Source organism: Pantherophis guttatus, chromosome 7, assembly GCF_059756535.1.
Source record: "Pantherophis guttatus breed Tessera chromosome 7, ASM5975653v1, whole genome shotgun sequence".
NCBI classification, from domain to species: domain Eukaryota; kingdom Metazoa; phylum Chordata; class Lepidosauria; order Squamata; family Colubridae; genus Pantherophis; species Pantherophis guttatus.
Genome location: NC_142069.1, coordinates 2,949,164 through 2,962,009, shown reverse-complemented (window position 1 = coordinate 2,962,009; position 12,846 = coordinate 2,949,164).

The following is a 12,846-nucleotide window of genomic DNA, read 5'->3' as shown; positions in this document are numbered from 1 at the left end:
AGGAGGAGGAGGAGGAGGAGGAGGAGGAGGAGGAGGAGGAAAATGAGAAGGAGAAGAAGAAGACGAAGATGAAGATGAAGGAGAAGGAGAAGGAGAAGAAGGAGAAGGAGAAGGAGAAGAAGCAGAAGAAGACGAAGGAAAAGGAGAAGAAGGAGAAGGAGAAGAAGCAGACGAAGACGAAGGAGGAGAAGGAGAAGGAGAAGAAGCAGAAGAAGACGAAGGAGAAGGAGAAGGAGAAGAAGGAGGAGGAGAAGGAGAAGGAGAAGAAGGAGGAGGAGAAGGAGAAGGAGAAGGAGGAGGAGGAGAAGGAGAAGAAGCAGAAGAAGATGACGGAGAAGAAGAAGAAGAAGAAGAAGAAGAAGAAGAAGAAGAAGAAGAAGAAGAAGAAGAAGAAGAAGAAGAAGAAGAAGGAGGAGGAGGAGGAGGAGGAGGAGGAGGAGGAGGAGGAGGAGGAGGAGGAGGAGGAGGAGGAGGAGGAGGAGGAGGTCGAATTCCGGCCCCTTCCGACGGTGTAAAAATGCCTTTTCTTGGAGGCCCAGCCTTGGAGAGGACCCTGATGCAAATGCCAGGAAAAGCAGACTACAGTCCTTTGAGCAAAGCTTCCATTTTTGGCTCGTTTGCTAAATAAAGAGATGGGGAATCTGAGGGCCAGGCCACCTGGCGCCTATAGACGCGGCTTCGGGCCTGGTTCCCTAGAAGGAGCCAGGAGGGTGAGGACAACAACACGCAATTCTCCAGGGGAGCAAAATTCCAAATCTTTTCTGGTAAAAAAGGGTTGGGAATGTTTGGGAACTGCAGAGGAGAGGCCCTTATCTGCCTGACTCTCCTCTGAGTAAGATTTCCCAGGGTGGCCGAAATTCTCTGCGGCCAAAATAGCCACTTGAAGCCATTGGGTTCAATTATAGCACTTCCAAGCTCCGATGGGTTGTATCTCCTTTCGGTTTAGCCCAATGTTTCTCAACTTTGGCAAGTTTAAGACAGATGGACTTCAATTCCCAGAATTCCCTGTGCTGGCTGGGGGATTCTGGGAGTTGAAGTCCGCCCATCTCAAAGCTTGCTGGCTGGGGAATTATGGGAGTTGAAGTCCATCCAATTTAAAGCATGCTGGCTGGGGAATTCTGGGAGTTGAAGTCCATCCATCTTAAAGCATGCTGGCTGGGGAATTATGGGAGTTGAAGTCCGCCCATCTCAAAGCTTGCTGGCTGGGGAATTATGGGAGTTGAAGTCCATCCAATTTAAAGCATGCTGGCTGGGGAATTCTGGGAGTTGAAGTCCATCCATCTTAAAGCATGCTGGCTGGGGAATTATGGGAGTTGAAGTCTGCCCATCTTAAAGCATGTTTGACTGGGGAATTCTGGGAGTTGAAATCCACCCGTCTTAAAACATGTTTGGCTGGGGAATTCTGGGAGTTAGTCCACCCATCTCAAAGCATGCTTTGCTGGAGGATTCTGGGAGTGGAAGTCCATCCATCTTAAAACATGCTGGCTGGGGAATTCTGGGAGTTGAAGTCCACCCATCTCAAAGCTTGCTGGCTATAGAATTCTGGGAGTTGAAGTCCGCCCATCTCAAAGCTTGCTGACTAGGGAATTCTGGGAGTGGAAGTCCACCCATCTCAAAGCATGCTTTGCTGGGGGATTCTGGGAGTTGAAGTCCACCCATCTCAAAGCTTGCTGGCTATAGAATTCTGGGAGTTGAAGTCCGCCCATCTCAAAGCTTGCTGACTAGGGAATTCTGGGAGTGGAAGTCCACCCATCTCAAAGCATGCTTTGCTGGGGGATTCTGGGAGTTGAAGTTCACCCATCTCAAAGCTTGCTGGCTAGGGAATTCTGGGAGTGGAAGTCCACCCATCTTAAAGCATGCTTTGCTGGAGGATTCTGGGAGTGGAAGTCCATCCATCTTAAAGCATGCTGGTTGGGGAATTCTGGGAGTTGAAGTCCATCCAATTTAAAGCATGCTTGACTGGGGAATTCTGAAGTCCATGGCCAATTAGCAGGCCCATTGCCTCACTTCCACATCCTTTTTGTATCATGGCAACCAAAACTGGATTCAGTATTCCAAATGTGGTTTTACCAAGGCCTTATAAAATGGTACAGGCGTCACCTCAACAGGTGGAGCGTTACTAACTCTTCGTGTGACTTTGGTCCTATCCCTCTGCTGATACAACAACTTAGGACAGCATCCGTCAAGGACTACTACCTGTGTATCAAGAATCTTCTGGCCCCCATAATTCCCTTTTATCTGCCATTTTGGAAAAGGAGCAATGGAGTGGCAAACAAGATGCTGAGCACTAACCACTCCACCTCTCTACCTTCTGGAAAAAGAGTGTTTTGTAACTTGCCAATTCCGCCTCCCCCTCAAAGGATGCTGTTTTGTAAAAACAGGGCAGTCCCCCCACCACCTGGGGACCATTTCGCATGCTTTCCAAAGTCCAAAAGTTTCCATTGGCCCGAAAAAAGTGCCTTTTAAGAGAGCCACAAAACTTGTGTGAAAAAATAAAATGTGTTTTGGCACCAGGAAAGATTTTTTTGCTCTTAAAAGATGACACTTCTTGGAAATTTGGGGGAAAAAGACGGTGGTTTTGTGGTCTTTTGTGAGGGGGTGGGGATGGTGGAAATCTTAATTCTGGATTTTCACCTGAATTATTTTATTGAGTTTTCCTCTCTGGTTTTCGAGCAATTTCCTAAGAACTGTACAAATAAAAGTCATCCTCAGTTTATGGCCTCAATTGAACCCAAAATCTCTATTGCTAAGTGAGGCAGTCGTTAAGTGAGATTTGCTCCATTTTACGACCTTTCTTGCCGAAGTTGTTAAGTGAATCAATGCTGTTAGTTAGTCACACGGTTCTTAAGCGAATCGGATTTCCCCATTGACTTGGATCGTCAGAAGGTCGCAAAAGGGAAACATGTGACCTCGGGACACTGCGACCGTCATAAATATGAATCAGTTGCCAAGTGTCCGAATTTTAATCACGTGACCATGGGGATGCTGCAACGGTCATAAGCGAGAGAAACGGGCACAAGTACTTTTTTCAGTGCCGTTGTAACTTTGAACGGTCTCTAAATGAATTGTTGCAAGTCGAGGACTACCTGTAATACAGTTACAGGTAGTTCTCGACTTACGTCCGATCACTTAGTGACCGGTCAAAGTCACAATGTACCTGAAAAAAAAAGGGGAGTTATGAGCTGCTTTTACACCTGGCTACAGGGTCCTGCAGTTACACGACTGAGATTATTAATAAATTAATTTAAAAATGAATAAATCCAATTTATTTATTGGATTTACAACGGTTTATTTATTGGATTAGATTAGCAACACTTTTGCCCAAAACAATCACTTTTGATTTTTTGGCAAAACTGCACCATTAACGGAGCCATTGGTTCACTTAATGACCCCTGCGAAAAAGGTCGTAAAAGTGTATCAGTTATATGACCAGTCCATTTTATGACTGTCATGATTTACAACCCCAATGGGCAAGCTCCATTATGGTTGTAACTTGAGGACTAACTATATACCTGTTTCTGAGAGGAATAGTCCGTGGTCTCTCCAGTTTCCTGATTTTGCTGCTTTGATGTCATGGCTGTGGCCGCCATCTTGACTTTTTTGACCTATCTCACTGCCTTGAGGTGGGGAAGTATGATAGTTCCAAGATCAAAGATGAAAGCCAATGATTTTACATTTTTCAAACTTGACAACCGAATTATGAATGGACTTCAACTCCCAGAATTCCCCAGCCGGCTGGGGAATTCTGGGAGTTGAAGTCCACTCATCTTAAAGTTGCCAAGTTTGAAAAACATTGAAATCAGCTACGAACAAATAACTTCCCATTTAATATCCTTATGCATCCCGGTCCAGATTTAAGCGAGTCAAACAGCAACCAAACCCTCAATTTAAAGTTCATTAACAAATTAACAACAGTCACAAGGCAGGAATTTAAATAATCGGTGCAGCTAAAGATTGTTTATGCCACTGGCATCTGGAACATCACAAGTTGAGGGTTATACAACTGGGAGGTTTGTAAACCATACCTCTCTGCTGACATGCGATTTATACATTAAATAAACGAATACAAGACGTGCCAGAAAATTAAATAACTATGTCATAAGATCGTGTCCAGGGCTTGTTTATTTATGCATGTCAGAAGCCTCGCAATTCAAATAAGGCATACTATATAGCCGTGATGGCAAACTTATGGCACGCGTAGCCATATCGGTGGGCACGCGAGCTCAGCTCCGATGGGACCGGAAGTCGGCAAACGGGCCGTTTCTGGCCTCCGGAGGGCCTCCAGGGGGATGGGGAAGGCTGTTTCTGCCCTCCCCAGGTTCCTAGAAAGGCTCTGGAGCCTGGGGAGAGAGAAAAATGGGCCAACCGGGCCCACCAGGCCATCGTGTGCCAGGAGAGGGGGGGAATAGGGGGTCATGGGCGCATGCGCGGGGCGCAAGGAGTATAAATCCTTCCATTGCCCAGAAGATGTTTCGCTTGTCATCCAAAAAGCTTCCTCAGTGCTGACTGAATGGTGGAAGATGGAAGGATTTATAGTCCTTGCAGACAGCTGAACATTTGCATTATTTTTTAGAAAGTCGTCGAGGCCACTTGGAGGTTTCTGTGTGTCCTCGGGGGTCACCTGAGTGGTGTAAATGGATGTGGAGCCCCACCGGAAGTCGGGAAACAGGCTGTTTTCGGTCTCCGGAGGGACTCCTGAGGGAGGGGAGGCCATTTTCGCCCTCCCCAGGCTCCTAGAATGGTTCTGGAGCCTGGGGAGGGTAAAAACAGGCCTACAGGGCCCACCAGGCCAAAAGCGGGAGGAGCGCGGGGGGGTCATGTGTGCATAAGCGGGGGTGGGGTGGGGCACATTGAATCATGGGTATGGGCATATACGTGCATGACACCCCCCCACGTTCCCCCCCCCTTTTGGCACGCGACGGCAAAAAGATTAGCCATCACCGATCTAGGCTACGATTTATTTCTCCTCCCGGCAGAACCAAGTTTAGTCATGGTTTCACGAGAAGCAAAAATCTCTCGTTTTTGGCACCAACAAAGCCCCATCAAGTGGGGTCCTTTCTCATTGTATGTCTTGTCTGAAGTGCGGCCTAGCAGCTGCAAACAATTAAGCTTCGGATTGTTTCGATTTCATTTCTTTTTCCCCAACAAGACGGGTCTGCGCCAGATGTTTTCCGAAGGCACGTCACGCACAGCCAGACACGGAAAACCAGACGTCGCTTTTGAACGGCGTTTCTGAAATCCAGCTCGGGTTGAAGAAAATCATTTTGCCAGGATTCTGCGAGCGTTCGCTGAAAGGGCGTTTGAAAACAGAACTCTGTATTTCGACAGCATCTTTAAAAGGAAAAAAAGGGATCTGGAGATCGAGGAATGTTGATTTCTCCCAAAAAAAATGTCATCTAAGGATTTTGAGGATGGAGGTCATTTTAATTTCTCTTTGCTAACTGGGAGGTTATCCAAAGTTGGGATGAACTGAGGACATGAAAAAGTCCAACGGGAGAACAGCCAAAATCAGATTGATCAATATTTGCTCATATATTAGGAAATCAAACTCCGGAGTCATCATTAATTGATATGGATTTTAAATTGATAAATTTTAAACTATGGGCCAAATTTAATTATTTTTAAATCTATTTTTAATCGTACTTTATGTATAAATGCTTTTATTTTGGCTGTTCACCGCCCTGAGTCCGAAAGGAGAAGGGCGGTATAGAAATTCGAATAATAAATAATAAATAAATAAATAAAATTAATTGAGAGAAAAGGAAAAATATAGCTAAATATATCTTAAAAAGGTTAAAATTATTACTCGAAGGTGCTTTTTTCAAGAGGCAACTGGACTTTCTTGTTATTCTTCTCATCCAAGAAGCTTCATCGGTTCTGACTGAATGATGGGGAATGGAAGGATTTACATTCCTTGCAGTCATCGGGTCATTAGTACTCTCTCTGAGAGTCATTGAGGCCACCTGGAGGTTTATTTATGTCCTTGGGGTCACCTGAATAGTGCAAATGGGTGTGGAGCCTTCTTGGAACTGCTGAAAGGACTGTGTTGTAGACTGGAGATAGATGATGTCATATCCCTCCCCCTCTTTTGGGAGAGGGCTGTTGAATATTGACACAGATGGCCTCTTTGACCCCTCTTTCAAAACATCTCTGTCCAAAATGTGGACTTTGCTGTCTTGAAAAGAGTGGGCTTTGTCTTTCAAATGCAGAAGGACTGCTGAATCTTATCCTGATGGGTTTGTTCTCCTATGTTGCGCCATGCGTTTGTGAAATGGCTGTTTTGTTTCCCCAGTGTACAGATCTGCCAACAGCTCACTGCATTGTACTGCATAGGCCACGTTGCTCAGTTTGTGACGAAAAAGCGAAACCAAGGTTAACAAGAAAGTCCAGTTGCCTTTTGAAAAAGCACCTTTGGGACAACCATGAACCGGGTGACTGCGCATTTCCGTAGAGTCGTAGACGTTAATATTAATACTACGGCAGACCTGGGTGCTATATGGCCGCTGGGCCATGTGTGGTCCTTTGGCTGTCCCTGTCTGGCTTCGGTGAGGTCTATGAGAAATTAGAAATCAAATGTAAGTAAGTACACGTCGTGCAAGCAATAAAACTGCATTGCTTTCAATTCGAAGGTGGCTGCTATGTATATATTTCAATTCAGTTCAAGAATTGTCCAGTTCGTAAAATAAACCCAAGGCCGATAATGTTGTTTCCAAAGATGCAGTGTGACTCGATAGTAGTTAGTTTTGTCCGTCACAGAGTCTGAATGGCCACCTCACCCCCTTTTATACCCTGTGGGGTGTGGTCCAGTGACTCAGTTTAATCTCTGGCACGCCTCTTCTTCTGTTGCACGCGCTAATCTCTGCAACGCTGCCGAGGATCCAGCCAAGACTCATTACCCTCATCACTGTCCATCTGTGGCTGCGTGGACGTGCTTGGCCCCGGCCCTATCTCTTGACCTTCAGCGGGCACTGAAGGCATTGCCAGAGAGGAGGGTCCTGGAGAGGGAGGCCTTGCCAACTCCTCTCCTTCACTCTCGGAGTCCTCTCCTGCCGATGACACAGGCTCAGGTAACGGAGCCACAACATTAAGCCCTAGTTAGGCGCATGGTTAAAAATTAAGCTAGGGTGCGGATGGGGTGGGGGGTGGAACTGCCCTACAACTTACCTTTGGACAATTGCAGCCAGGCCACAATCCGGAGCTCTGTTATCGGATGCCGAGTCCTTTCCTGAAGGGCTCCGATGGTGAAACGGAGGCCGGGGCCTACAGTGCCTGGAGGCTGTGAGAGTCTGGATGGGAGTAAACAGGCTCAGACTTAACCCAGACAAGACCGAGTGGCTGTGGGTATTGCCTCCCAAGGACCACGTTGATTGTCCATCCTTAGCCCTAGCGGGGGAGAAATTGTCCCCCTCAGAACGGGTTCGCAATTTGGGCGTCCTTCTTGACCCACAGCTGAGATTAGAGCAACATCTGTCAGCTGTGGCTAAAGGGACCTTTGCACAGGTTCGCCTTGTACACCAATTGCGACCCTACCTGGATCGGGAGGCTCTCCTCACAGTCACTCATGCCCTTGTCACCTCACGGTTGGATTACTGCAACGCGCTCTACATGGGGCTACCCCTGAAAAGTGTTCGGAGACTACAGTTGGTCCAGAATGCAGCCGCTCGAGTGGTCGTGGGTGCACCAGGTACTCCTACATTACACCAATCCTCCATGAGCTGCACTGGCTTCCTATTGGTCTCCGGTCACAAGTCAAGGTGTTGGTTATTACCTTTAAAGCCCTATATGGCTTAGGGCCAGGCTATCTTCGAGACCGTCTTCTACCGCATAGCTCCCAATGACCGGCAAGATCCCACAGAGTTGGCCTCCTCCGGGTCCCGTCAGCTAAACAATGTCGCCTGGCAGGTCCGCGGAGGAGGGCCTTCTCTGTGGCTGCCCCGGCTCTCTGGAACCAGTTACCTCCTGAGGTTCGGACCTCCCCTACCCTATTGGCCTTCCGAAAAGGGGTGAAGACCTGGCTTTTCTGGCAGGCCTGGGGCCGTTGATCTCACCACTGCGATCTTGCGAGATCCGGCCATGAGCGGTGTGTATGGGTTTTTAATGTCTCTTATTGTATATTGTTTATACTGTCTTTGTTGTAAGCCGCCCAGAGTCCTCAGAGAGTTGGGCGGCATAGTTAGTTAGTTAGTTTATTTGATTTGTATACCGCCCTACTCCCGAAGGACTCAGGGCGGTGAACAGCCAAACAATAAAATACATAGATACAAAAAATTTAAAAACCAGATAAAATCAAATTAAATCATTTCGGCCCAGACAAATTAAAACACCCCAATAATTTAAAAACAGATTAAAATTTACATATTAAAAAGAGGGAAGAGATTAGGCCAAGCCTGCCTGGTGGAATAAAAAAGTCTTCACAGCGCGGCGGAAGGTGCGCAGATCCGGGATCCTCCGTATCTCCGGGGGGAGCTCATTCCAGATGGTAGGTGCCCCCACAGAGAAGGCTCTCCCCCTGGGGGCCGCCAGTCGACACTGTTTGGCTGACGGCACCCGGAGGAGTCCCTCTCTATGAGAGCGTACTGGCCGGTGGGAGGCTATTGGTGGTAGTAGGCGGTCCCGTAGATAACCAGGTCCTAAGCCATGGAGCGCTTTGAAGGTGGTAACCAAAACCTTGAAGCGCACCCGGAAGACCACCGGGAGCCAGTGCAGCTCGTGCAGGAAAGGTGTTACATGGGAGCGCCATGTCACTCCCATTACCACCCGCGCGGCCGCACTCTGCGCCAGTTGGAGCCTCCGGGTGCTCCTCAAGGGGACCCCCATGTAGAGAGCATTGCAATAGTCCAGGCGGGAGGTGACGAGGGCATGAGTGACCGTGCATAAGGCGTCCCGATCCAGAAAGGGATGCAACTGGCGAATTAGGCGAACCTGATGAAAAATCCTCCCGGTCACGGCCGTCAAGTGCTCTTCTAAAGATAGCCGTGAATCCAGGAGGATGCCCAAGTTGCAAGCCCTCTCCGTGGGGGCCAATGATTTGCCCCCAATAGTCAGTGATGGCGCCAACTGACTATATCGGGACGTCGAAAACCACAGCCACTCGGTCTTGGATGGGTTGAGCCTGAGCCTGTTCCTTCCCATCCAGATCCGTACGGCCTCCAGGCACCGGGACATCACTTCAAGGGCATCGTTGGGGCATAGAAATACGAATAATAAATAAAATAAATAAATAAATCTGCGCCAATCTGGACCTTGTTTCTTGGCTGCAAAGGCCTTTCCCTGAAGGCTTTCTGACAGCAAAACGGAGGCCGGGGTTGACGTGCGCAAGTGGCAACAAGCGACTGCAGAAAAAGTGGACCGGCAGCGGGTTCCTGCTGGGCCAGGCTGTCGGTGCTGCCGCCGCGAGGTGAGTCAGTGGAAGACATCAGTGGTAGGTTTCTACCGGTTCGCCCTGGTTCGGACAATGCTGGAGGTCATCACGGATGCTCTGCGCACACGCAGAAGTGCCGCGTGCGTGCAAAGCGAGCATGGACGCACGTTCACAGTTCCGAACTGGTAGCAAAAGTAAGTGAAACCCACTACTTGTTCTGCCCCAGCTACGGACCCCAAAGAACGCAGCACACACGAAGTCTGTACAAACCTTAGTTTACTAAATTAAATCAGTTTTTTTTCCAAACAAAGGCTGTTAATTAACTTTCTTAACAGCCTACAAGAAATCAAAGATAAAGTAATCACAATCTTACTAAGGTTGGCAGAAAGCCCAGAAGCAATTTGCAGAGAATCCAGACGCGAAGGAGAATGAACTAAAGTTGTTCCCTACAAATTGCTTCAGTCGGTGTTCCTCCTTAAATAGGCTAAAGGAGTGGCCAATTAGCCCCAAGCCTTACTCTCAAGAAGACCTCCTCCTGAGGAGCCACTCCTGCCTTTTGGCAGCTCTGTGCGCCCGTGCATCGAGAAGAGGCTCCTCCTCTTCATCCTCTTCACTTAAAGGAGCTTCTGGAGGTTCTGAAGGCCCTGGCGGAATCCCCGCCTCTGGCACCACATCTTCTCCAGCCTCCTCACTGTCCGACTCGAGTGACAGCTGCACAGGCTGCTGGCCCAGCACCACACCAGCCTCCTCGCTGTCAGAATCAGCCACCAGCCGCACAGGCTGCGTATGGGCCACAACACTACTGAAAGACATCCCCTGAAAATAAGACCTGGTGCCTTTTTTGGTAGCAAAAAAAAAAAAATTATATGTAAGAACTGGATCTTATTTTCAGGGAAACGCGGGTAAAAGAGAATGTAAACAGATGTCACTATTGAAAGTTCAAAAGGAGAAATAGCAAAATGGATCGGATAAAATCTCGTAATCCGAGCTCCGTATCCAGAAAGGGGATTGCACAATGCATTGAGTAATGAGGCTTAGCGGTTATTTGCCGAGATTTCTTATCAAGATGGACGCATAGTAAAAAGTTTTCCAGGAGGCTGAGGATTGTCCGTGTATCAGGATGACGCCAGACTTCACCCTAAAGCCGAGTTAATAAATCACAGCAACGTTTAGCGAACGTGCCCTACCTACCCAGAGAAATAAACCGTATCCTAACAAATGGCCAGGTTTTTTTTTTTCTTTCTCATTTGCAAACTGCCCAACCCTTTTTAATTCCGTGTCTGGGATAAAAATCCCTCCAGATTTAGATCTTTTAAGCAAATCTGTCTTCATTGATGGCCTTCAAACCACCAGAATCAATACAGGTAATTCTCAATTTAAAACCGATTCATTAAGCAGCTTTTCGAAATTACGACAGCACTGGGAAAAGAAACTTCAGAACAATCCTTGTACTTACAACCGTTGTAACATTCCTGACAGCCAAGGGATCAAAAGTTGGGCTCTTGGGCCACCGGCATGCATTTACGATGGTTGAAGCCGCATCGGGGTGGGGGGGTGTCAAGTGATCGTAATTTGTGACCTTCCCGGCCAGCTTCGGACAAGCAAAATTTAATGGATCTGCTTAATATCTGCATACAGGGAGTCCTCGATTTACGACCACAAATTTTTGTTGCAAAGTGAAATATTTGTTCATTGAGGTTTGGGCCATTTTAGGACTTTTTGTGCCATGTTTGTTAAATGAATCACTGCAGTTAAATTAGTCATATGGTTGTTAAGTGAATCTAGCTTCCCCATTGACTTTAATGGTCAGATTAATGGTCGCAAAAGGGGATCATGTGACCCCGGGACACTGTGACTGTCATAAATGTGAGTCAGTTTCCAAGTATCTGCATTTCCATTACATGAACATAGGAACTGTACGAGATTTTTGTTTTTTCCTTAACATATATGCTAACCACCTGCCTGGTTTATTTGCATTGCAAAAGGTATTATGCTTAGCATATTGCAAGTTCGTTGCAACTTGATCTGACATCAACATATTAAACTGTCCTTGCAATATTGTAATGGCTTCTTTTATATTCTTGTCATCTGGTTTATCCACGAACGCCTGTTCCTTCTTTTTTATTTCCTCTTCCAATTCCCTCCGTTTTTTCCCCTATGTCTGTAGGAATTATTCAAATTTATTAAAACTCCTCTCATATATGCTTTACTTGCACCCCATACCATTTCCACAGGTGTACCCTTATGCACATTTAAAAAAAAAATTCTTTCATTAACTTTTTACATTCTATCACATTTGTCTCATATTGAAATAAGTTTTCATTCAGTCTCCAAGATCTCCTAGACCCCTCCCCAAACTCTAATTCCATCCACACCGGATTATGGTCTGTTAAAGTTCTTGGACATATCTTTGTCTTCTTTACCCTGGAAAGAAAATCATTTGTAATTATTATAAAATCAATTCTAGAAAAAGATGGGTGCCTATCAGAAAAAAAAGTAAAATCCTGTTCTTTAAAATTTCGTTCACGCCCTATGTCTCTCAACTCCATATCATCCATCATGTCAAAAAAAGTGTAAAAATTGGTCCCAAGTCCCTTTTTTCAGTGCCGTTGTAACTTCAGTCACTAAATGAACGGTTTTAAGACGAGGACTGCCTGTAATTCATTCAGCAACTGTAGTGATTTACTTACAGCAAAAAAAAAAAAAAAAAAAAAAGATAAAACTGTGTGCCGTCAAGCTTTCAAAACTGCTTTGCTTAGCAACGCGAGTTTTATTCCCAATTGCGGCCGTAAATGGAGGACTATCCCCCACTGCCCAGGACCTACAGGTAGTCCTCGACTTACGATCACAACTGAACCCAAAATCCCTGCTCTTAAGTGAGACATTTGTTAAGTGAGTTTCGCCTCATTTTACGACCTTTCTTGCCACCGTTGCTAAGCGAATCACAGCAGTTGCTAAGTTAATCACACGGTCGTGAAATGAATTTGGCTTGCCACATTGACGTGGCTTGTCACGCCAAAGGGGATCACGCGATCCCGGGACGCTGCGACCGTCGTTAAGTACGAATCAGTTGCCGAGCGTCTCAATTTCGGTCCCAAGATCACGGGAGGAAGCTGCCAAGGTTGTAACTGTGAAAAAAACGGCCGTAAGTCACTTTATTCAGGTGCCGTAACTTTGAAAGGTCACTAAACGAGGTTTAATGTCGTTAAGTCGAGGACTACCTGTACTGACGTTAGCGAAAGCTGTACGGCTGTCCAATAAAACCTGAATAGAAGCGAGGGCTGCACTTGGCTGCCTTTCCCAGATTTATCCAGGAGGCTAAGACACTTTCGATTAGAAAGGTCGGCAGTTCGAATCCCTGCGTGAGAAGGGGGTTGGACTAGATGACCTCCAAGGTCCCTTCCAACTCTTGTTACTGTTAAGTTGCGTTTTTGCTCCTCGGGTTGAACTGCAACTCAACAAATCCCCCCCTCCCCCTTCCAAAG